The 25,013-nt window shown below is 42.4% G+C and overlaps 1 protein-coding gene across 1 annotated transcript in view; it reads right to left on the bottom strand.

Annotated features, from left to right (window-relative positions):
* Positions 1-25,013, bottom strand: part of Galntl6 (polypeptide N-acetylgalactosaminyltransferase like 6) — a 1,054,334-nt gene that overhangs the window by 27,541 nt on the left and 1,001,780 nt on the right. The window lies entirely within an intron of this gene.

The following is a 25,013-nucleotide window of genomic DNA, read 5'->3' as shown; positions in this document are numbered from 1 at the left end:
TGCGAGTGGGTATGGACAAGTGAGAGGCTGCAGGTGGGTGTGGACAGGTGAGCACCTGCAGGTGGGTGTGGACAGGTGAGCACCTGCAGGTGGGTGTGGACAGGTGAGCACCTGCAGGTGGGTATGGACAGGTGAGTGTCTGCAGGTGGGTGTGGACAGGTGAGTGTCTGCAGGTGGGTGTGGACAGGTGAGTGTCTGCAGGTGGGTATGGACAGGTGAGTGTCTGCAGGTGGGTATGGACAGGTGAGTGTCTGCAGGTGGGTGTGGACAGGTGAGTGTCTGCAGGTGGGTGTGGACAGGTGATCACCTGCAGGTGGGTATGGACAGGTGAGCACCTGCAGGTGGGTGTGGACAGGTGAGCACCTGTGGGTGGTTGTGGACAGGTGAGCACCTGCGGGTGGGTGTGGACAGGTGAGCACCTGCAGGTGGGTGTGGACAGGTGAGCACCTGCAGGTGGGTGTGGACAGGTGAGCACCTGCAGGTGGGTGTGGACAGGTGAGCACCTGCAGGTGGGTGTGGACAGGTGAGTGTCTGCAGGTGGGTATGGACAGGTGAGCACCTGCGGGTGTATGGTAACACGCACACATGAGCTTCTTTAGTAAAATAGGAACACACAGTTAGATTTCACCGTCACTGCGACTGTTGTGTGTAGGGGATGGGGTGGGGACAGTGTCTTGTTTTATGTCCCAGATCTCCCTGGTACTTTTGACCCTCTTGCTTCAGCCATCTCTAATGTGTCTGGTGTATTACTGCTGTTCTGAGCCTGGCTCTCTCTGCAAAGCTCTGGTTTTATCTCCTCCTCTGAGTTCAGTGTGTTGCATTCTGAAGTAGTCTGTCATCTGAAGAACAGCATAATGGCGCTCTGAGAAGGTGTGTCTTTTCACCCCTGGCCCTACAGTGCCCTGGCACAGTCTTGTTAGGGAAGGCTCTCCAATGAGTATGTCGATGTCACCTTCGTGGCGCGGCTCTGTCCTCTAAGGTAGTGTAGGAGCTCCAAACCACATTTACGAGGGGGAGACTGCTGTTTTTATATTTGTAACCACTTTGCCACTGAAGGAGAGGCTTTCCCGCAGGGATGGCATTAGAACTTGTTCATGAGCAGGACTCTGCTCTTAGAAAAGGGGAAAGGAGATAGCATCCCAAGCTACGGGCATGAGTGCTGACTCTGCCAACTCAGCTGGTGGAGATGAGCACCCTCCCAGAGAGCTCTTTGTTTCCCAAAGTTATGAGCTCTAAAGGTCTCTGGCAGGGATGGAGGGCACCATTTCCTAAACACTTGAATTTTCTAAGTTCTCCCTCAAATGGCAGCTGTGTAGACAACAGAATAAACTGCTTTGCAAGCCAAATTTCAAGTTTCAGAGGCCTAATTGTCTACATCTGTGTAAATTGCAGCGCAAAGTTGTGCCAGGAAGGAAATGCTGAGAGTTCAGGACAGGACGAGGGAGACAGCTTGACAAGACTGACACCCGGCCACTCTCACTTCCTTCTTCCCCCCTCTGTCTTTGCATCTCCGGCATCTTGATTGCATGTGTTCTGAACCTTTTATTCTGAAGCACAGCTCCATCAAAAAGGGGGAAAAAAGGTGCACAGAATTCAAATAGAATAAAAGTTCAAAGACTATAGTATTAATATTTATAAATGATTTTATTTGGTATGGGCTCTACACTGTGGCTGAAAGTAATGCAGTACACACGTGCACACACACACACACACACACACACACACACACACACACACCTCTAATCTAGGACATGGGCTAATGGCATGAATCTGTGGGAGAGGACGTCACTTTCAGCCTTCATTTTTTAGACGGCCAGCTCCATTTAGGGCTTGACATTATTAGGTTGCATCAAGGGATCTGGAGGAAGGCTAAGGAGGCTTAGAAATGGGAAGGGACGCTTGTAGACAGGAGTAGGAGGAAGGTGAAAAACTAGGGAGAAGGGAATCCTGACGGGGGACAGGTGTACGGGAATATGGTCCTTTTGGGTAAGGATTAGGAAAAGGCAGAGAGAAAAAGGGTTTTGTTAGCTATACAAGAAGAGTCAGGCTCAAGTTCAACCAACATTTGCGCCCCACCCAAGCAGCTTTTGGGGCTCTCAGAGGGCACAGCGATTGCCTAGCATGCCCGTGTTCCGTCAACTTGCCTTTCTTCATGGTGTTTCACCATGGAAATAGAAACCCTAACTAAGACGGTGAGGCCAATCTTTTACAGAACTACAAGGAAAAGACTGGAGTGCAGCGTGGAGGGAGAACTGAGTTGGTTCTGCTCATAAGATACAACAAGGTTTCTCTACAACACACCCCTTATAAAGTTCAGCTTGTCCACCTATTAAAAAGCAACATTCTATTGTATGAAAGAATTGTTGTTTTGTTGAGACAGGGTTTCTCTGTGGCTTTGGAGCCTGTCCTGGAACTTGCTCTGTACACCAGACTGGCTTTGAACTCACAGAGATCCACCTGCCTCTGCCTCCCAAGTGCTGGGATTAAAGACTTCTGCCACCAACACCCTGCTTGTATGAAAGAATTTGAAATAAAAAAATCTGAAAGAGGCTTTAAGAAGTATGGATGAAAATCCAAAAAGTAAGAGACAAAACCAACACTCCTAATGGGGAGACATCACTGGAGCCTTCTTTTCCAGACACAACCTGTTTGTCCTGGTTGGTTTTTATTGTCAAAGGGAAAAGGGAGCCTCCACAAAATGATTGCATTACCAAGACTGCCCTGAGGCCATGCCTCTGAGAGTCTGATTTGATTGATGGCTGATGTGGGGGGGGCAGTCCACTGTGGGAGGCACCATTTCTAGGCTAGCGGGCTTGGGCTGTAGTGACAGCTATGTACCCTGATGCCGAGGGCAGGCTAGTCAGCAGCGTCCCTCCAGTGTCTCTGGCTTCAGTTCCTGCTCCAGGTTCCTGCCCTGGTTTCTATCAGCCACGGAGTGTTTCCTGGAAGTGTAAGCCCAAATTAACCCTCCCCCTCCCAAGATGTGTCTAATCAGAATGTTTTATCATAAAAGCAAAGTAGAATGATGTTTGCTGGGGACGGAAGAGGAAATGACCAATTCTGAGGAGCTCTTTGTAGAACCCGTGGCATTGCAAAGGGCTTTAGAGGATGAATAGATTTCAGTCTAGAGAGTGAGGTGAGGTGACAGAAGAAGACTGTAACCTTAGGATTTATTTAGTGACATAAATATTGAAGTTTGAAAGCAAAAGGGGTGTGTGTGTGTGCACTGGAGCTTGAACCCAGGGCCTCATAAAGCTCAGCCCACACTCTATCACTAAGCTGCATTCCTAGATCCCCCGCTGTTTTTTAATGATGAAAAGAAAATGTTCATTCAGAATTGTTCAACCGAGGGTGCTTGCAATTGTGCCAGTTTTGTGGATGATTCCATGGCATCGTAACCGGGAGCCTGCTGTACATGCTGCTTCCCATCAAGTCTGGCCTTGACCACGCCAGTCGTGGACTCTCTTCATAGCTGGTTTGACTTGGTGCTTTTCGATTTCCACAGCGACCACAAATGTCTTGTCTCCTGTTAGTTTCACATCTGGCTTGGGGACCAGGGAACCTTGATGAGGTCGCAGTGGTCAAACTGCTTCTGCTTGGGGTGTCCGCAGTACCCGGAGCTTCCAGAAGGCCGGTAATGTGTATGTTTTTATTTTGGTGTCTGTGGACACCTTTACTGTTTACCTTCAAAGCCTTTGCCTTGATGTTGACTTAGGAGGCGGTGGAGCGTGCTGCTTTGGCTTTGGCGCCTTTTTGGTGACCCCTGGGATGTACTTTTTAGGGAATGGAGAGTGATGTAACGGTCTCAGTATAATGTTTGTCAAATTGTATGAAATGGTTGTTGCAGGAACTGAATGGATGCATGCAAAATACTTAGGCACGTGTCCCGTATGTTGTAAATGGAGATGTTGGCTGCCATTTGTTGACTCACTCAGGAAATGGGGTGTTGTCACAGTCACATATGGGTTATGTGTTCAGCGCATCAAATTCAAGGAAGTTGCAACCAAACAGGTTTTGCTATCACCTCAGACCAGTTCTCCAGCATGTGTTTCAGTTAATTTTGGAAATATGACTTCCAGTTGCTCGTGATCTCAGGCAACACCATGCCAGACATGCCCATCTCTCTTCCCCCTTTACCCTTAGTCAGCTCCTGCCTTCCTGTTCTAGTCCTGGCTACTACAGGTCCTTTCCTTTCCTCTCCTCTCCAGCTTCTCAGGCCTTTGATATCACTTACAGACTTTAAAAATGTAGTAAAACACCCACAGCTAAACACTGAACTGAACTCCTGGAACCCAGTGACAGAGAGGGAGGAGTGATGAACAAACGGGTCAAGACTAGGCTGGTAAAACCCAGAGAAACAGCTGACCTGAACAAGGGGGAGCTAATGGACCCCAGACTGATGACTGAGAGGCCAACATAGGACTGATCCAGACACCCTGAATGTGGGTGTCAGGGGGTAGGCCTAGGCAGTCTATGGGGCCTTGGGTAGTAGATCAGTATTTTTCCTGGAATACAAATAGGCTTTGGGTTTCCATCCCACAATGAGGGATGCTCTCTCAGCCTGGACTCTTGGGGGAGGGCCTAGGCCCTGTCCTGGATAATAGGACAGACTTTGGAGATTCCCCCATGGAGGGCCTCACCTTCCCTGGGAACACAGTGGGGAGCAGGTAGGGAGCTGGGGGCTGCTGGTGGGGGCAGGGGAGGAGGGGAGGGAGAGGAAGCTGGGATTGACATGTGAAGCAAGCTTGTTTCTAATTTAAATAAAAAATGAAAAAATGTAGTAAAACATACATAATACAAAGTTTACCATCTTTTAGGATGTTCAATTCAGCAATATTAATATATTCAAATTTTGTATAATTATCATTATTGTTTATTCCCAAGGAGTTCTAATTATGCAGAACAGTAGCCATTAACTATTAAGCAATAATTCTCTGCCTTTGGCAATGTCTATTCCATTGATAATATGAATTTATGTGTCCTAGGTATTTCGTATTAGTGGATCACACTATGTATGTTCTTTTGGTTGGCTTATTTCACTCAGCAGAGTACATTCAAGGTATCTCTGTTGTAGCACATATCAAAACTTCATTCCTTCTTAAAGCTGAATAATATTTATATGTGCGTATGCACACACACACACAAACACACACGCACGCATGTATGCATGCACACACACACACATGAACATGCCCACCTTTGCTTATTCATGCATTGATGGATACTTGAGTTATTTTCTGCCTCTTGGCTACTATGAATAATGCTCCAATAAACCTTGGCATACAAACCCCTGTTTTGAATTCTTTCGGGTATACACTTTGTACTAGAATTTGCTACCACTATAGCAAATGATAATTCTGTACTTCACTCGTTTGAAGGACTGCCAAACAGTTTTCCATAGAGGCTGCAAATTATATTCTTACAAATAATGTACAACAGGTCCCAGCTTTCACACGTCCTGCCAACACCATCTCTTCTGTAAGTGCCCTTTGTAGGCATGAAGTAGTTTCTCACTGTGGTTTTGATCGGTATTTCCCTCATGGCTGATGATTTTGAACACCATTTCATGATTATCTGTCAATCTTCTTCATAGGAAAATCTGTTCTAGTCTTTTGCTCACAGTTGCTTATATTTTATCATTGAGCTTTAGTATTTTTTCTATATTATGAATTTTCAATCTCATACCAGATATGATTTGCAAATATTCTATTCTATTCTATTCTATTCTATTCTATTCTATTCTATTCTATTCTAGGCTATTCTATTCAGGGAGTTGCCTTTTTATATTAGGGATAGTGTGCTTGATAGACAAAAGGTCCAACTTTGATAAAGTCCAGTATATCTAGTTTTCATTTTGTTGCCTGTATTTGTGTATGCGTGTGTGTTTCATAGTTAAGAAATTGTTGCCAATCTAGTGCCATAAAGTTTCCCTCTATTTTTATTTTCAAATGTATTTTATTTTATGTGTATGTGTTTTGCACATCTATGGATGTACTGTTGTCTGTGGAAGCCAGAGAGGGTGTCAGATCCCCGGAACTGGAGTTTTAGATGGCTGTAAGCCACCCTTGTGAGTCCTCTGTAAGAGCAGCAAGTGTGCTGTCATCTTAATTGATTGTGCCTGAAACAACACTCTTTCCAAATGAGGTCGTATCCCGCTGCATGAGCGAGTTGATGCATCCGTATGTTTTAGAGCCCTCGTTTACCCTTTCACTATATACAGTACACCGCTAAATGCTAAAATGTCCATGCTCAAAATACCAGCGTGACTTCTGTTTCCCGACTAGACCACCGGTGAAGCAGCCACATCCAAATACGAAGGGTATGTGCGAAGCAAAGGAGACCGCAGAGGCATGCTGGGAATGGGAAGGCTAAGGCTGGGGAAAGGGCTGGGAGAAGAGTCTGAAGGAGACACAGGAAGGTCAGCAGCATCATATCAGGACCCGGAAGATGGCGGAGTGCGCTGTGACGTCACCAGCGGCCGTTAGAGAATAGTTTCTATGGTGTGAATGGACAGAGCAGACGCCGTGCTCAGCTGATTGAAAGAAACTGTGAGGTCAAAATTATGGTCACCTACTGGAACCTTCTCTTTCCAGAAGCCAGATCACAGCGGGACTGATGGACGCAAGGTGAAAGCAGAGTTAAAACGGACACAGTTATTTTGGGGATGCAGTGACTTGAGGCTGTAAGCCATCACACTGCTCGTCTGAGGCTTCGGAAAAATAATGAAGTACTTTCAGAAATCACAGTTTATAAAGGCAAAGCAACACAAGTGCTCTAACTACCCTGACCGGACTTCTCGCTGCTTCAAGTTTTGCCTGACAGCCACTGGGCTGTTTCGGCTTCGGCAGATCCGTCCTATCTCTAATTGTTCCATGCTGGTGGCATCCAACGGCTGTTGGCAGAGACCAACTACTGCCTTTCCTTGAAATGATGCCCGTAGAGATTTGCTTCCTCTCTTGCACACATTCTCGTCTGAATTTACTATAAATGTGATTGCCTTGGCATCTCTCTCTTGCCCTGGGACTTACTACACAACTGCTCATTTCAGAAGGCTGGCTTACATTATACAAGAGAAATGCGAGCCCATGGCATAAAGATTGCCAGGGGCCTTCAGATTCATATAGACTCTGCTCCAAATAGTCTTTTACTGAAACCAGGTCTTGCCACTTAAAGTTAAGCATTGCATTATTAGAAAATCATGTACAACCTCGAAATAGGAACTTTTAAAGTTATGGGTCATTTGTCAAAAACAATTCCATCTCCCCCCCATTGCAAAGCTAAAAAGGGAAATTTGTATAAATAGAGGACTCCTTTGGAGGTTAAATAAGTAACTCTTCCCCGACTAGAGGAAAATAAATCAGGACAGCCCTTTTAACCCATTTTATGCTGGATTGGATTCTTTCACACACACTTTCTGACCTGTGGCGCTCCCACGCTGGGTAGTGTCTCCGTTTACATTCATATCTGCAGCCTTGAGAAAGCGAGTGGGTGACAGGTAACGTTTGTATCCATGGCATCGATTCCCAGGCCTGTGCTCTTGATACCACAGATGGTAATAGTTATAACTCATTGACTGGAAAAGCCTCATTTGGGGCTGACAAATTGTGGCAAATGGCTTACTGAGCCCAAAAGAATAGATGGGGATTACTAAGAGCTGTGAGTCCTTGTGTTTCATAAAGAAGCACTTTGTCAATATTTGCATCAGAGTCGGAGGCACTTCAGTAGAGTTAGAAATAAATCGCTGGCACTTAGGGGGACCCTGAGGGATAGAGAGGTGACAGTCAGTTCACTGAGCTCCAGGACTCAGGGGGAATATTTGGTTACTCATGAATGTCTTCATAGGTGGCAACTCAGTGATGAGAACAGGAGGTTCTGGAAAAAGAGCAAGACTGGGAGGGAGAGAGCTGGCAAAGGAGGGAGACAGAGACTGACATACACGAAGAGGCAGACAAACAGACACATAGAGACAGACACACACACACAACACACACACACACACACACACACACACACACACACACACGGCAGAGCCGGGAGAGGGAGAAAGAGATGGGGGAGAATTTCCCAACTTTGCTTAGATTATAGATTTTGAGCCTTGCTTTTTAGAAAATTCCCTTTCTGAAAAGAAAGATGGAAAAGTCAGAGTAGCAGTAATCTTATCCCAATCTATGTAAATCACTGAAAAACAAAACAAAACAAAACAAACAAACAAACACAAACCACTTTCCTGTTCAGTCAATACACATGTGCCCTACTCAGCTTGGCTCTGCCTGAGTGGAAATGTATTTGTGCTCTTTCCCCTTGCCCTAGAAGATTAAAAATCTTTGCCAGTTTGGATTTACTGTTTAGAAAACCAAGAATGCAGAATAAATTGCATAAGAATTGGAATCCTTAGAAACAGAATTCCTTCTGTAGCTTGGATCTTCTCCTTGACGTTTGGTGTTGTGATGTCATGAAGTCAGAGAGGAAGCATTTTCTCAGATATTGTGTCACAAGTGCACTACTGGGACAGAGACAGAGTCTAGTAGCTGGTTTGGCTGAGAAAAGTCTCTTGGAAGGGTCAGGTGACAACTCTTCATGTGGAAAACAGCAAAGCGGATATTTTGAAAAACGTTGTATGTAGGAGTTAGGGTATTGAACAAACTTATCGGAATCCCTGTTTTCCCTGTAATTTACAAACGTCTGATGAATCAGATAAAAGTGGAAAGGAAAGAGGAATGAGGAGATCTGGTGGGAAAATTTATTGTGAAAATTTGAGAAAAGCATTGTAGAAAACTGTAGCAAACCTAACCACAAGGTTAGCAGAAGTCATGAGAGGTGTGTTTAGCAGAGAGCTACTGATATCCGTCAGTTTGTCAGTCTTCTGTAGGGGGAAGGAACTATAGGCAGAACACTAAGATGCTAGCCATTGCCCTTGAGCCTGTTTCCAGACCTTAATCCAGGGAGCGCTGCTCTGGAGGCAAATGTACAACAATACAGAAGTTGGCTCACGTGCTATAGAGACACTTTTTGCCCCTCACCTTGTTGTAGCCCCCAAATATGGGACATAACCCACACAGTGGACTGCAAGTCACTAATGCTGGCTACTGTGTTTCCAGGATTGTCCCTAAAAAAGTGACACGGAAATATCTCCTTTGTCTTAACCACATCATGTTGGGCAAGCACCTAATCATTTAAGTGACATCTGAACAGTCAATGTTCCAAGTTTTTCCCCTGAAGTGTAATTTTGTGAATCTAAACTCTTCTCCCAACAGTTGGACTCAACTGTGCATTTCCTGCAAATGGGACTTTCTGTAGTCCTAGTAGATTCATGGAAAGCTACTTCCAGCATTGTCCTCACTGCTAAGGTCAACAGCCATAGGCTTTGAAGATGAAACAAATTTTAGTACTTGAAAAACTACTCACGCTGTCTCCATGATCTTTCCTTTAATTCAGGTCAGTTGACTGAGTGTGGGGAGGTTTAAAACCTACCTAATATACACTTGCTAAGTAAGCTCTTGTGTGGGATGTAATATTGTTCATCAATGAAGGTCTACAGTCAAATTATAGGGCTGGTTCTGCAAAGCACATAGTTCCTTAACCTTGGACAGAAGGGCAACCAAATTCCCAAGATGCCTGGTAGTCTGTGGTCTTCTAAGCTTCTCTAGAGACGCAGTCTCTTGAACTTACTCTTGAATTTAATAGCCAGCTCTTTACGAAGGCCAGCAAGTAGTACCCAGCTAAGATAATTCACAGTTGAGTTTTCCATTTTAAATTTCATCACTCTTTTATTCACAGAATAGGTGACCCGCGTCTTCAAAGTAAAAACCCAACCCAACCAAAGGAACAAAACCAGACACGTGATAAATCGCTTGGAACACAGAGTCATAATGTAGCATCTATAACATATTTCACTAGACCCCTTTTCCTGCAAGAGCTGTCTGGGAGCCTTGTTTTATTAATGTATGACATTTCTATTTTAAACTGAAGACTGTTATAGTTTGCAGTCTACTTCTGTGAGGACAAACACTTGGGAACAGGAAGAGTTGAGTTCTAAAGGGCTGGGCTCACTCTGAATCACACTGACTAGCATCCTACTGTTATCTTTTATGTCAAGAGAAATTCATGCAAGATACCTAGGGGTGATGGATTTTTGTTTCCCTAAAAAGCAGATATGCTATTTTTTTTTGTGATGTCAGAAATTTGACCTCAGGGCTTCCACTCCTGCAGCAGTTATTATAATAATTTTAAAGTACTCAGCAGGGTCAGTCATCATTCTGAGTGTTAATCACACATTTGTCTCTCATTTGCACATTTTTATCTAATTTCCTTCTCAAATTCCTTTCAGTGTGGTTAGTCATGTCAGACGTAATGAGCAGATAGTTTGGGGAATGGGCTGTTGGGGATTTGGCTAGAGATTGGGATGTAGCCAAAGGAGACTTACCTATCCACTGGGAGAGAGTAAGATTATTTCCTACTAAACACAAAGCAGAGCAGAACAAAGCCATGACTAAAAAAAAAACTGAACAAAACAAAAGAAGTTTCTAAGAAAGCTAATAGCCGGACTGAGGCTATGCCTCAGTTGGTAGAGGGTTTGTACAATATTTCTGAGTCTCTGGGTTTGTTCCTTGGCACTGTATAAACCAATGTGACAGCCCACACCTTGGCATCCTAGCATCAAGAGAGTTCAGGTAGGAAAGTCAGAATCTTTGGGCACACAGAGTTCCAGACCAGCCTGGACCACATGAGCCCCTGTCTCAAAACTCACTTTCTCTTCTGTTCCTTCCAGTCTCTCTTGCCATTTCTTCCTTTTAAAATTCTTTGTGGTTTTGAGACAGGGTCTTACTATGTAGTCATTGCTGTCCCGGGACTTCCTGTGTAGCCTGGCTTGCATTTATAGTTGTCCTTATACTTCCATCTTCTGAGTGCTGGGATTGTAGGTGTGGCCTACCAGGCCTGGCGTGTTTTCTGAGGCTTCTCTGTGACTTGCAGATGACTGCTTTCTTTGCTATGCCTTTTCCCCGTGAACACCATTGCTTTAGTGTCCCTTCCTCCTACTCGTGTGACATGTTTTCAAATGGTACTTAGGGGTTTCACTATAGGAACTTTGGGGACACACAATTCAGTCAGTTAAAGATGGTGCTTTCTCAGTGATCATTTAGTGTGTGTGTGTGTGTGTGTGTGTGTGTCTGCATTTGTGTGTATGCTGGGGAGATGGCGCACCACTTAAGAGTGCATGCTGCTATTGCACAAGACCTGACTTTGGTTCCACACCAGGCAGCTCACAATGGCCTATAATTCCAGTTCCAGGGCATTTGTTGCCTTTTGGCCTCCACGGGCACCTGTAAACATGCGATGCACATAAACTCATGTAAGCAGATGCACATACAAGTGAATACAAATAAATACATATTCAAATGGAAATTTACACTGACCAGTTTCCCGAACATCTCCTCTGGTGAGGAAGCTGAGCCACAGTGCCAGCAAAGACTAGGGCTAAGGATGGTAGTCAATGTCACTTCGGGGGCAGAGTGCCTCTCCCTGCTTCCCCCAGTGGTTCTATTCTAGCAGAAGATGCTCTATGGAACTGAACTGTGGACAAGGGGTGGCTTAAGAATCTGGAGAGCTTGTTCAGCGGTAGTGGTGTCTGCCTGGGTAGAAAGGAAGTACAGTTGGAAAAGAGTTTACCAAGATGTTATTATACACCCTGAAAGAAATGCAAGGAGACAGTTATAGAAGTATCATTTGTGTTTATGGTTTGGGAGCCTTGACATTAAATTGTTAATATTACCCATAGCTAGGTATAGATTTAGGGCAATACCTGTCAAAATCTCAATGATTTTTTTATTTTTAGAAATAGAAATATCTGTTCTCAAATTCATATGGGACATGAAAGGATCCTGAAAATTCAAAACCAACTGAAGAAGATCAAAGTGAAGGAAACTGCACTTCCTGAGCTGAGGCTTACTACAGTAATTAAATCAGTGCATGACACAGGCATAGAGATCAATGCAGGAGGCTAGAGAGCTCAGAAACAAAACAAAACAAAACAAAACAAAAAAAACCCAAAAGCCTTCCATACATGGTCAAATGATTTTTGGCAAGGATGCAAAGAAAAAACAGCAACAATCTTTTCAACAAATGATGCAGAAAAATGGATACCCAGAGGCAAAACAAGGGCATTTGATTTTTCCTCAAACCATGTAGTCAAACCAAAGACCCATGTATCAGAGCTAAAACTATAGAGCTTTCAGAAAACAAAGCAAAACAAAAGAAAATATACAGGAATAAATCTTTAGGACATTAGTATTGGCAATTATCTTCTTTTGGATATGACACCTAGACCACAGGTAATGAAGAAAAACATCGATGAATTGGACTTCATTGAAATAAAAGTTTTGTACATTGAAGGACCATTATCAGAGTGAAAAAGCAACCCATTGGATTGAAGAAAATATTTGCAAGTAACAAAGAGCTCCTATAACTTGATACAAAAGCAACTAATCCAATCCAAAAATGGGCAAAACCCAACTACTTTTATCTTCAAAGATGATACATGATGGACACACACACACACACACACACCATGTGCAACGTGTTAGCCACTAGAGAAATTCAAATAAAACCACACTGAGGTGCTGTTCCACAGTTACTAAGATGGCTCTGATTGGTGTAGGCTCCTTACTAAGAAGATAGTCAAATAAAACCAGAAGAGATATTGAAAATAACATATGCACAAATCTCTCTTTTTTGGGGGGGGTTTCGAGACAGGGTTTCTCTGTATTGTTTTGGAGGCTGTCCTGGAACTCTGTAGACCAGGCTGGCCTGGAACTCACAGAGATCCACCTGCCTCTGCCTCCCGAGTGCTGGGATTAAAGGCGTGCGCCATCAACGCCCGGCCATATGCATAAATCTTAACACAGGAACACAATAAACAAAACAAGCAAGGCAACATAATGTCTTCAAAAGACCATAACTCCTAAGTAGCCTGATCGAAAGATACATAAATGGTAGACATACTGAAAGAAACTATGTAAGCACATGGGGACCCGGAACAGTACCCTCTTGAATGATCAGTAGGTTGCTTAAAAAAAAAAAAAAACCCAGGAAGGAAAATTTAAGATTCCTAGATCAAATGAAAGCATAGGATATCAGAGTCTTTGGGATACAGCAAAGGCATCCAAAGAGGAACATTTATAGCTCTAAGTGTTCACATAAAAAATCATAGAGATATCAAATAAATAACTCAAAGATATAACTCAAAATCTTAGAAGAAATAGAATAAAGCAGACATGGAGACTATAAGAATAATACAGAGGGGCTGTAGCAATGGCTCAGAGGTTAAGAGCACCGGCTGCTCTTCCAGAGGACCCAGGTTCAATTCCCAGGACTCACATGGCAGCTCAAACTGTCTCTAGTTCCTGTTGTAAGGGATCCAACACATACAGACGTGCATGCAGGCAAAACACCAACGTACATAGAACAAAAATAAATTACGTAGAAAACAACAAATGAAAAAGGAACAATACAAAGAATTAATGAAGCAAATAACTGGCTCTTTGAAAATACAAAGAAGATAGAGACCCTTAGTCAAGCTAACCGGTTACGCTTACACTAGCGCAGTGTCTCTGCTCCTCAATCCCCACTTTATACGTAAGGGAAAAGCTGTGGCGATGTGCCGTGGTGTCTGCTTTCCCACGATCACACATAATTGTCCTGGGAGAAAGAACCCTCGGGAACTTCCCGGAAGGACTGAGGTCAATAGAGAAGCAACGATTGCAGCAAAAAAGTGGTAAGCATTTCTTTGTTCAAACTCTGCCTTCTCTTAAGTTCCGGGATTCCACGGAAACAAGCACAGCTGAGGTAGACACCTCCATTGCTTCCCAGTTTGCATCATTAGCAATTTGTAACCAAGTTCAGAGGTCTCCAGTGTAGGGGGAATATTCAAATGAGCTGAGAAGCGCAAGCAAAGCCAGTCTACCTCTTACTTCCACCAGCAATTTTGCTCTCCACACAGGGAGCAGGGAGAAAGGAAGAAGGAAGGGAAGGAGGAAGAGAGCACCGGAAGGTTGGGTCTATTGTGCTGCTTTGAGCTGCTCAGTTTGGCTGAGGTACTGGATGGATTAAGCACTTGACCTCGGCACCCCGATTTTCTCATGCAGTGTCCCAGTTGGGTCTACCACTATTGAAACTATTTTTCCCCAAATCTGGTTTCTTTACCACAGTACAAAGAGGATCGTGTGGTGCACATTTAGTGGAGGCTGGGGGTGCCTTTGGCTTTCGGGGAATTCATGGGAGGGAAGAAGCCAAGCTGCAGGGAAGGGCTTACCAAAGAAGGAAGTCTCTTTGTGGCCGGTGGGGGTGGGGGTGGGGGTGAATATTGGAAGAGAGTCCGCTTAGTAAACCTTTACATTTCTATTTAGAAGGCTTTCTGCAAAATTGTACATTTTCGGGAAGGGGAATGCAGTTTTCCACAGGAGGGAATGAACATTTGTTTGTTTTCACTTAGGTTTAGAAATATCTTTTTTTCTTGTTATAGGCCCCTTTAATTTTTCATTATCAATAAATATATCATATGCAGATCTTTGGGTAATCCAACACTTCCTTGACCTTCCAGAGACTCCCTAGTCCCCGTCAGTCATTAATTTGGATGGGCAAATTGTTACCTGTGTTTGTCTTACCACCACAGTTATCAGGGCCATGATCCCTGCCAGCACTAGCAGGGGACTTCTGCTGATAATGTGCTGTGTCCCAGACATTGAGATGAAAGCTTTACCTGAGTTATGACAGCTAATTCTGAACAAACCCTACAATAAGGGCTGTTATCTGCATTTCACTACCGAGAAACCAGAGAAAGGTTAAAATGACTTCTGTTATTCTAACATGTTTAGCAAGCACATGTGAATAACCAGAGTGCCTGGGAATTCGATGGCAGTGAAGAGATGTGTTAGCCTGTGAGGGACTGAGACCAATCACGCTTCACGTGTCCTTGAGTTTATCATGCATTGTATGCTACGCTTTACACGTGACAGAGTGAGCTTAAGTCGTGCTTGCAAGAACAAAGGAATGTGTAGCCTTTTACTAACCCCAAATTTAATCAGAAAGTGTTTGTAATTATGACATTCTATTTGTTATTGTACAATTGTATCAAGCAGTCTATCAGCAAAAGGGGGTGAATGATGAGTTTGCACTTCATTCCTTTGCACAGGCTGGGACTACAGAAGAACAACGGATTCTGATGCTCTCCTGACCTGCTGTGCCATGATGATGGAGGTGTGCAACCATCAGAAATCGTCATCATGCTCACTGACCAGTGGATAAAGAGCTCTAGGGTTTTCTTCACGACTGACTCTTTGTGTTGCCGAGAGCGAGCACTGCCTCTGAGGAGCTCACTACTCATCCTTTGTGATTGGTGCCATTAGTTCAGATTGCTGTGTGGTAACTTCTGCCGTGGTGATTTGACTCTTTCCCAGACATGTGTCAACAGTGGCTCTTTCCATAAAGACTTTTTCTCTATACTGGTGTGGGTTTAGCACTGTGTTATGAAGCGCTACATAATCAGGCAGCATGTCTCCATGTGTATTTGGAGGATTCAACTAATTACAATAAGCATTTTTGAGAAGCATCAATTACTCAATACATCTTACTATTATTTGTTTAAAAAAGTTATTTTACTTACTGGCAAATAAATGATGGTTGGAACACACACATGCCATCTGCATACATGTTATATAATATCTTGTCTCATGTTATTCTACATGAGTAATATTTAATAAATATTTCAAATACAAATTTTGAGTAAAATGCTCAATTATCCAGGCATTGTCTCATTCAAACACCATAGGGTGATATGATGTGTTTTAATACACTGTAATGAATTTAGCCGTAGGGTACAAGTAGTAAGAAGATGCTGATGTCTGACTATCTCTCCAAACCATGCTGATGCTTGCATTTTCCCTATGGTTTCTACATGCATCCAAAGGCAGTGCATTAAAGAACAACAGATTTTTATCCCTGGTGTGCAAATAGACTTTGAGTGCCCATGCCAAAATATGGGACGCTCTCTCTGCTGGGACTCTTGAGGGAGGGCCTAGGCCTTGCCCTGGATGAAATGACAGTTACTGGAGATCCACCATGGAGGGCCTCACCTTCTTTGGGGATTGGAGTGGAGATTGGGTGGGGGACTGGGGGACCTGGTAGGGAGGGTGGGGGAGGAGGGGAGGGAGAGGGAGCTGGGATTGACATGTGAACAAGATTGTTTCTAACCTAAAAAAAAAAAATAATGACAGCTTTAGCATGAAATTCTCTTTCCCTTTTTTTGAGACAAGGTCTCATGTCACCTAAACTGGCTTTGAACTCATTTTGTAGGTGAGAACAATGTTGAATTTCTTCATCTCCTGCTTCTTCCTCCAAAGTGTTGGGATCGCAGGTGTGTACAACCATGCCTAGCCTTTGAAGGTTTTGATGGGCTGATCAATGAGTATAGAAAGCCATCCGCCATCCGTGTTTCGTCTTATTCCTTTATTAATTTCCAAATCTTCCCTGTTTTTCTAAGAATTTTAAGTAAAATAGTCAATATCAAAAGAGGAAAGGAGGAATGGAGGGAGGGGTGCACACACATACAGAGAGGGGGGGAGACAGACTGACTGACTCTTCTATCACCATTATCTAGTATCTTCATATCCACACATACTCTTAGTCTAGACGTACCACTCTTTCAGGATGTTTATGTATTCATAACCCTGTCAAGTGTCATTTCACTGTGTTTGGGTTGTCTTGTGAATATTATAATCTAGGACAGTTGTTCCTCTTACCCACACCTCTGCTTTTTTTGGAAATTGTCTCCTATATAGTCTAGGCTATTCTAGATATCTTCTATCTCAGCCTCCAATTTTGGAATTAAAGGCTTTAACCTAGGCAGCTCATTTTTGTCAAAATATTTCAGAGGGATGATTCTTGATTTTCTGTTCTGTCTAAGATTCCTACCCAGACTGTGTGTGTATTCCAGAGATGTTAAAATTCATCAGAGGGTTGGGGTGATGACTGCACGATGATTTTCTTGTAAATATTTTCACTTATATTCGTTCCAGGGGTTATCATCCAATGGTGACTATTGCTTGAATTTGTGTTGCATTGGATGAAATACAAAATGTTGACATTTGTATTTCTCTTTTTGAATTAATCATCCAGACATCTGCCTAAACAACCCTCAACTACAAGGACTCTTTAGGCATTGGGGAATACATATGGCAAATGCTTAACTGTTTCCCTTTAAATGTCAGTTTTTCAGTGTGGTGGTTTGGTGTCCTGGTAACTGTTCATGATGCTCAACAGATTTTACTCTGTTACTGCTTTTCTCCTCCTCCCCTTAAAAGTGTTTCATTGTAAACTTGTAGATTTTGTTTTGTTCTCTTCTTTTTCTTTTTAAAAACTTACATATTTGTTTTAGATAAGGTCTCCTACAGCTGTCCTAGAACTCACTATGTAGACCAGGATGTATGTCCTTGAACTCACAGAGATTCACCTCTTGGCAAGTGCTAGGACTAAAGGTGAGTGCTACCAAATCTGAGTAAATTTGTATCATTTTTGTGTGTGCCTTGGTTAGGGTTTCTATTGCTATGAGGAGACACCATGACCATGGCAACTCTTATACAGCGTTTAATTGGGGCTGGCTTACAGTTCATCTTGGAGAGAAGCATGACAGCACACAGGTAAACATGGTACTGGAAAAGTAGCTGAGAGTTTTACATCCAGGTCTGGCTTGAGCATTTGAAACATCAAAGCCCACTCCCCCAGTGACATACTTCTTCCAGCAAGACCACACCTACTCCGACAAGGTCTCAGCTCTTAATAGTGTCGCTTCCTATGAGCCTTATGTGTGAATGCATTTTAACTACTGCTTATATGGTTTGCCTTGTCTCATTTATAGCAAGTGTGATTCACTTATGCTTGGCTTCCATGTACTTTGAACACACTAGGCTTTGATACTGTCTCTCTTCAACCTCGACTCTCCTGGTTTTATAGTTGACATCAGATACATCTCCATTTATCTTTGATCTATTTATTTAGTGAAGAATTCCATTGCAGAAAGTCAAATGTGCTCACTGTTATGGTGTGGATACTATTTGAATTCTTCGAAGAGAGGAGACTGATATAAAGGTCTTATTACCAAGACTGGTTGTGATGGTTCAAATAAGAATAGTCTCCAGAGGCTCATGCATTTGAAAAGATTAGTAGGTGTGGCCTTGTTAGAGCAAGTGCGTCACTGGGGGTAGACTTTGAGGTCAAAAGCCCGTGTCAGGGCCCAGTCTCTTTCTCTCTCTCTGCCTGAAGCTCAACGGGTTGTTTTCAAACATTTCTCTAGCACCATGTCTGCCCCACCCACCACCATAGTCCCTGATGTGATGACAATAGGCTAAGCCTCTGAAACTATAAACGAGGCCCTAGTTGAATGTTTTCCTTAATAAAAGTTGCATAGGTCGTGGTGTCTCTTCACAGGGACAAAACACTGACTAAGACACTGACCCTATTGAGTTTAATCTCCAGAGTTCACATGACAGGAGAGAACCAACTTGTTTGAGTCTTCCTGTGATCCTCACATAGTGCTGTGGCATGTGTTGGTAAACACACACACACACACACACACACACACAATGAATACATAAATTAATTAAAATATTTTAACAGACATGAAACTATTCACAGGAAAAAAAAAACAACCCAAAGTCATGACTTAATTACAATTTTGAATTCAAGATTGAGTGTTTAAGATATTCATTTTTTGTAACTTTATTTGGGTGTTTTTGTATATACATGTGGGGGCCCATTTTTCCTCAAGGTCTGTTGGCCACCAGTCCATTAGGATAAAGGGGCAGAAGCAACTCCAGAGAGCTTTGGCAAGCCTGTGAACATGACAGAGCCTTTGGTCAGCCTTTCTGGAGACTGACCCAGTGAGACAGCGTGACTTTACTCCAGAGTATGGGGACCATAGCTGGGGAATCACCTAATTTACATTAAACAGCATGGCCCTATCATAAGGCTCCTAGTACAATGTCTGGTTACCATATGGGCAGCAGGGGGAAGCTTCTGCAGAAAACTTTGTCAAGGGTCATACTAGAGATCCTTGGAGTTTCCTCATTTTAGATAATGACTAATTTTACCCCTTTCTAAGCAATACGAAAGTTCGTTGTACTTTTCTCCACTTTTCTTCCATTGCCCCTGTGTCTAAACATACAAGGTATGTGCTTTCTCTTAATTAAGGGCCGTGGGACAATCAGCAAACTTATTCTGCTTTCTGGTTACTTTCTCCATGTGTTTCTTGAATTACCGCTACTTTGTTAGATCACATGATGTTGACATATTCTTGCGCCCTTCTAGTTAGCTTCTATCAAACAACCCCTCTGCCAACCTTCTACAAACAGCCAGTGGCTTCTGAAGTCTGTCCTTGAGCAAGTTTCTCGAAGAGGCTTTTTGGCAAAAGCAATCTGGGCTGGAGAGATGGCTCAGATGTTGAGAGTACTTTCTTCTTCTCCAGAGGACCTGAGTTTGGTTCCCAGCACCTACACAGTACAATTCACAGCCTGTAACTCCAGGGGCTCTGATAATCTTCTCTAGCCATCACAGGTACCTGAGCACATACATCATAGACAAGCATGAACACGTAAGTAAAAATAAAATAAATCTTTAAAAGTACAGCTCTCAGTTACTGAATGTTCACAGACTGTTTTTCAACAGCCTTGATGCTTGAAGGATAATTTGGTTTGATATAAAATCTTTGGCTGGTAGTTTAATTTTTAAGGATCTTTACAATGCTGTTTGTTCCGCTGCCTTCTGGTTAAAAGCAAAAATTCCTGCTTCAAAATCTCATTTATTCTTTTTTGCTTTGATGTGCACATTTCCCCCTTATCTGAAAAACACAATCACTGTCTTCAGAAGCATTTCTCGATGGCGGCTCCTGCGTTTCCCAAGCTCGCTGGTTCAAATCTTTCATTTTAACATTTCCTTGATTTAGAGTTTTAAATGTTTTCTGTCTTTTCTTTTTGAAAGGACTGTCTTCTTCGAGGTTTTGAGGTAGAGCCTGCTGTGCTGGTGCAAATCTTTGATGGATTCTTTGCTTCCTCCTTAATTTCTTATTTGCATTCCTCTTCTTTCTAGTTGCAATTTTCATTACTTCGTGTTTTTTGGCTTTTTTTTTTGATTCTTCGCATTTAAACATCATTTCTGAAATACATCTGGTTATTTTCCCTGTCCAGCCCTGAGTTTTCTCAGCTCTTTGTTCACAAAGTTGTGTCTCATATCCTAGTCACCTCATCTGTCAGGTATTCTGGTTCTGATTGGCACACTTCTTCAAGCTCTGACTGTTTTAAAGATTCCTCAACCCATTTTGAAAATCGCTCTTTATTGCAGTTTTCCTCATGTAGCTACATGTGTACATTTCCATTGCTCCATGTGTACAGTTCCATCGCTCTCTGGAACCATATTTGTCTCATTTTCGTCTTTATCCTTTGGGGGGAGATGGTTTGTTTGTGCTTTAACAAATAAAGCTTGCCTGAAGATCACAGTGCAGAGCTAGCCACTAGGATTGTGTATGGGATTTTATCACAATCTGTTTTTATTTTCCACATATAAACAAGAAAATTACGGGAAAAATTCATTACTCTTGTGTGTGTGTGTGTGTGTGTGTGTGTGTGTGTGAATTGTTAAACAATGCTGTCTTTTCATAAGTCATGTCTTTGTTTCTCCAGGCTCAGTTAGTCACAAACCTTCTGACTTCTGATTTTGTGTCTTCTAGTCTTAGGTCTTTCTTGTTAACTTTCAATGTGTTTGTGGTTCTGTACTTTTAAGTTCCCTCTCAGATCCTGCCTTGTTGGTAGTTTTTGTTTGTCCTTCTTGGATCTCTGATGCTTCATTTGAGATCCAACTCACAGTGGACTGTTTTTGTTGCTTGAGCTAGGTGAAAGGATGTGTCTCTGTCACAAGAGTAACAAAAACAACAAAACAAAAACCATACAGCAACAACAACAAAAAACAAAACCAAGGCCTCTTGGGATGTGTCTGAGGTTCGTTATCCAAGGCTGGTCACATGATTTACATTCCTGGAGCCCTTTCCTAGAGGCCTATTGTCACTATACTGGTCTCCATCTTGGAACAGTGAGGAAAGCTTTTAGTTTCATTGTTCATTTTCACATTTGATTGTGTTTTAATGATCTGTAAAGTGCTCCGATCTTTTTTACGGGTGTGTGATACATTTGTTGATTTCGGAGTTCTCTCCTTGTTTACCTTTATAGCAGCTTCTAATCTCTGCTTGGTTCACCAAGAGTCCACAGCAGTCTGGAACTTACATTACACAAACCCACCGTCCATAACTCCTTTAAGACTCCTTGTCATTCAGTGTTGTGCCGGATGACATCCATGTTTGCTTTTGCTACCCTGAATGTTCTGTTTAGACTTCATGATGAGAAAAAAGCCAATTGGCCTTCTGTTCATGGTAACAGAAATCTTACTCTATTCTAAAGTAGGATTATTGGAGAAATGTTATCTTTACTTAATATTCCATATATTTGTATAGTTAAAGTAAAAACAAATGTTCAAATGTTCACAAAGGTAAGTTAAATACTAAGATGATGGAGTTATAATTATACTTTAAATTTCACATGAGCCAGAGAAGTATATATTTAGTATATAAACATATGCCAAATACAAATATGTATATTTTAAGGAAGAGTAAAATACATGTGTTTTTCTCTCTCTACCCCCTATTCTTACTGTGCCAATCTTGGCACATCCATTGTTAATTCTGTGACTGTGAAGACTTAAAAAAAACTTTATTTTCCAAGTTGGCATCTCCTTCAGAAAAAAAGAAAAGAGAAAGTTTTCCTTTTTCTTTTCTTCTAAGACAGGGTCTCATGTATCCCAAGTCAGCCTTGACCTTCCTGTATAAACAAGGACAACCTTGGACTTGTGATCCTTCTAACATGACTTTCTGAGATACAGAGGCATACATCCTGAGATGTATAGGCATACACACTCTATTTCTGTGGTGCTGGGGACTGACCTCATGGCTTCAGGCATGCTAGGCAAGTCCTGTACCAACTGGGCTACATCTCCAGCCCAAGATGAAACATTTGATAGGCATGTTTATATATGCTATGTGTAACAGATGAAACATTAATTGGTTAGTCCCGAAGCACCTCTGACTCCATTGTGCCGTGAGACAACTTGCCACTGTTTGGACACCAAGCTGTGCAGCTTGCCCTTCTGAAAATATCGAACCAAAATCACATTGTAAGACATTCTTGGGTATCTTCACGGCCCATCACAATGGGTGAGAACTTAGAAAACCCATAAAATATGAAAAGATAACTCAATTCTGTATTTTTTTCTACATCCTTTCTTTATTGTGTTGAGCTCCTCAGAGTTAGATTAGAATGAAGTACTTGCATTGTTTTTTTTCTGAGAAAATAAAATGGCAGATTAGGTCAAATCTAAGACATTCAGAATGACAAATTATCTTGGAATGAATATGTAATTTAAAGATCTGGTTTGATGACACACAGTGTGTGAGTGGCAGGATGAGTAGCTGTCAAGGGAACAAAGGGACCGTCTCATTTTTCAACTTTCCCAATCACAACAGGTTATAGGGGAAGCTGGCCTGACTACTCCCAAGAGGATGCTAGGGGCTGTTGGTTGTGTAGAAGGGCAAAGGCTTTTAACCTCGCACCCCACACCAACAGAACAACACAGACTTTGTTCAAAAGAAGCGTCATCACCTTGATCTCACAGCTAATGCATCTCTCAGTGTTGAACTTCCTTCTCTGGAAGTTAACACAGAGAAATGTGAAGAATTCTGGGTACTGTTTGAAAGTTAGCAGGAAGAGGAAGCAAACAGGTTAATAGATGTCAAGTGCAGCAGCCTGAAGCAGCACAGAGGAGCTGGGATTGCTGAGGGGGCCCGACTTTATGAACATTCTACAGTTCAGGTGACATTCATCTCGAGGAAGGAAGTGAAATAAGCAGTCGAAGCGGTGTCAGATTGAGATGAATTTTTGAAAATAAAGATTTAAATTATTTTTTTGTGAAGTTGCAAGATGACAAATGGTTGTGGCAAGATTGTCACATTGAAAGCAGTAAGCAGACATGTTATTAAAAAAAAGAATCCATAGCACTGTTTGGAAATGATATCTGCTGTCCATGTTTTCTTCTCTCGTACACATGATTTTTAGGATGCTGAAAAACTTTTCTTTATGGAATAAAGGAGTGCTATAAATGACTGAAGCAAATTCATAAATTCTAAGGAGGGGAAGGAAGAAGGAGAAAATAATAGGAAGTTCATTTTCTTTAATTTCACATCTATCTTAGGATGATAGAATACAAATCTTTTGCAACATAGGGCCTGCCAGTCTATCAGGATCAGTGGTTTGTAATTTGTTATTCTAAAGAGCTGGTTCTTGTTAGCATGGAGACCCCTCTCCTGAGTAAGAAGATGGAATGGGGGTACCAAGTGGACACAGTATTGAATGGTCCTCCATTAATTCAAATTTTACTCCTTTAGCAAATAATCATCAAGTTCCTTTCTTACTCCCAAAGACTAGTGTGTAAGACCATATACCAACAGAATTTCTGTGTCATCGAGGTTGCTCTCCAGTGATAGAGATAAGAAATATGACAAATAAATGGTATAGTTTGATTTGGCATTGGATGCCAGAGTAATGGAGGAAAGAGAATAAGAGACTTTCTGTGTATCCATCTTTGTGCAGGCCACTGCAAATATGGATAAGGCTGACCAGTGAAGGCTTTGTTGAGCTGATAAGTTCTTTTGAGTTAGGTTCCTATCTCACTTAGGATTTCTATTGCTATGAGAAGACACCATGATCATGGCACTTGATCTAAAGGAAAATATTTATTGGGATGGCCTACAGTTTCAGAGGTTTAGTCCATTATCACCATGGCAGGTCATGGTGGCATGCAGGCAGACACGGGGCTGTAGCTGAGTGTCCTACATCTTGCAGGCAACAGGAAGTGGTCTGCCTCACTAGGTGTAGCTTGAGCATATATGAGACTTCAAAGCCTGCCTCCACAGTGACACACTTCTGCCAACAAGACCACATCTACTCTAACAAGGCCACACCTCCTAATAATTCTACTCCTTTTGAGGGGCATTTTCTTCCAAACTACCCCTCCCAAAAAAGGTGATAGAAGAAGCCATAGAATTCCAGGGGCAGAAAAAGAGTCTAAATGGTGGAAACTGTAATGCAAAAGCCTTGAAGCAAGGTTCTGTCTGGAATATTTGAAAAATGGTAAGATCAGTAGAGGAGAGCACATCAGGGTTAGCATGAGGTGAAGTTGGAGGTTCTGCAAGAGGGGTCAAGTCATTGATTTACACACACACACACACACACACACACACACACACACACACACAGAGAGACAGAGACAGCGGCAGAAAGAGATACAGAGACCTCTGAAATGTTTTGAATGGGGCATTGCTTGATTTCATATCTTAAGTGGTATGTGTTGAAAATAATCTTCAGGGTAGAAAGGAAGAACCAGAGGATAAGTGAGGAGACAGCTGAGAGCAGGTTATGGTCTACAACATATTGTTCACAAGCTGAGTGAGTCCCAACAACCAGAACCAAAGATTGCCTAGTAATTGCTTACCCAGAATCAGGATGGAGCAGAGAAGCAGGTGGCAAGCAACTAACTCAGAGCATAACTGAATGTGACCACAAGTTCCCTACTTCTTGGCCCCGGAATCCTATAAGGGATCTTGCATTTCTGCTGTTGTTGGTTTGTAGTTCTTTCCTGTAAAAGACCCAGTGTCTGCATTGCCCTTTTCAATGTTTTACTAAAGCAGTGGCTGACTCACTGCCCTTACTTATGAGCTACGTCTGTTCTAGCAATCACTTTGAAGTTTGTAGGATGTTACAGCATCCTCTCAGATACTAGACTGGATCCTGGAAAGGAAAAGGGACTTTAGCATGAAACCTGGTTAAATCTAAATATAATTTAGTGACTGTAAATGTCCCAATAAGAAT

This window comes from Mesocricetus auratus, unplaced genomic scaffold (assembly GCF_017639785.1).
Source record: "Mesocricetus auratus isolate SY011 unplaced genomic scaffold, BCM_Maur_2.0 Super-Scaffold_6731, whole genome shotgun sequence".
NCBI lineage: Eukaryota > Metazoa > Chordata > Mammalia > Rodentia > Cricetidae > Mesocricetus > Mesocricetus auratus.
The sequence above is the reverse complement of the archived record's forward strand: the minus strand, read 5'-3'. Positions and strand labels throughout refer to the sequence as shown.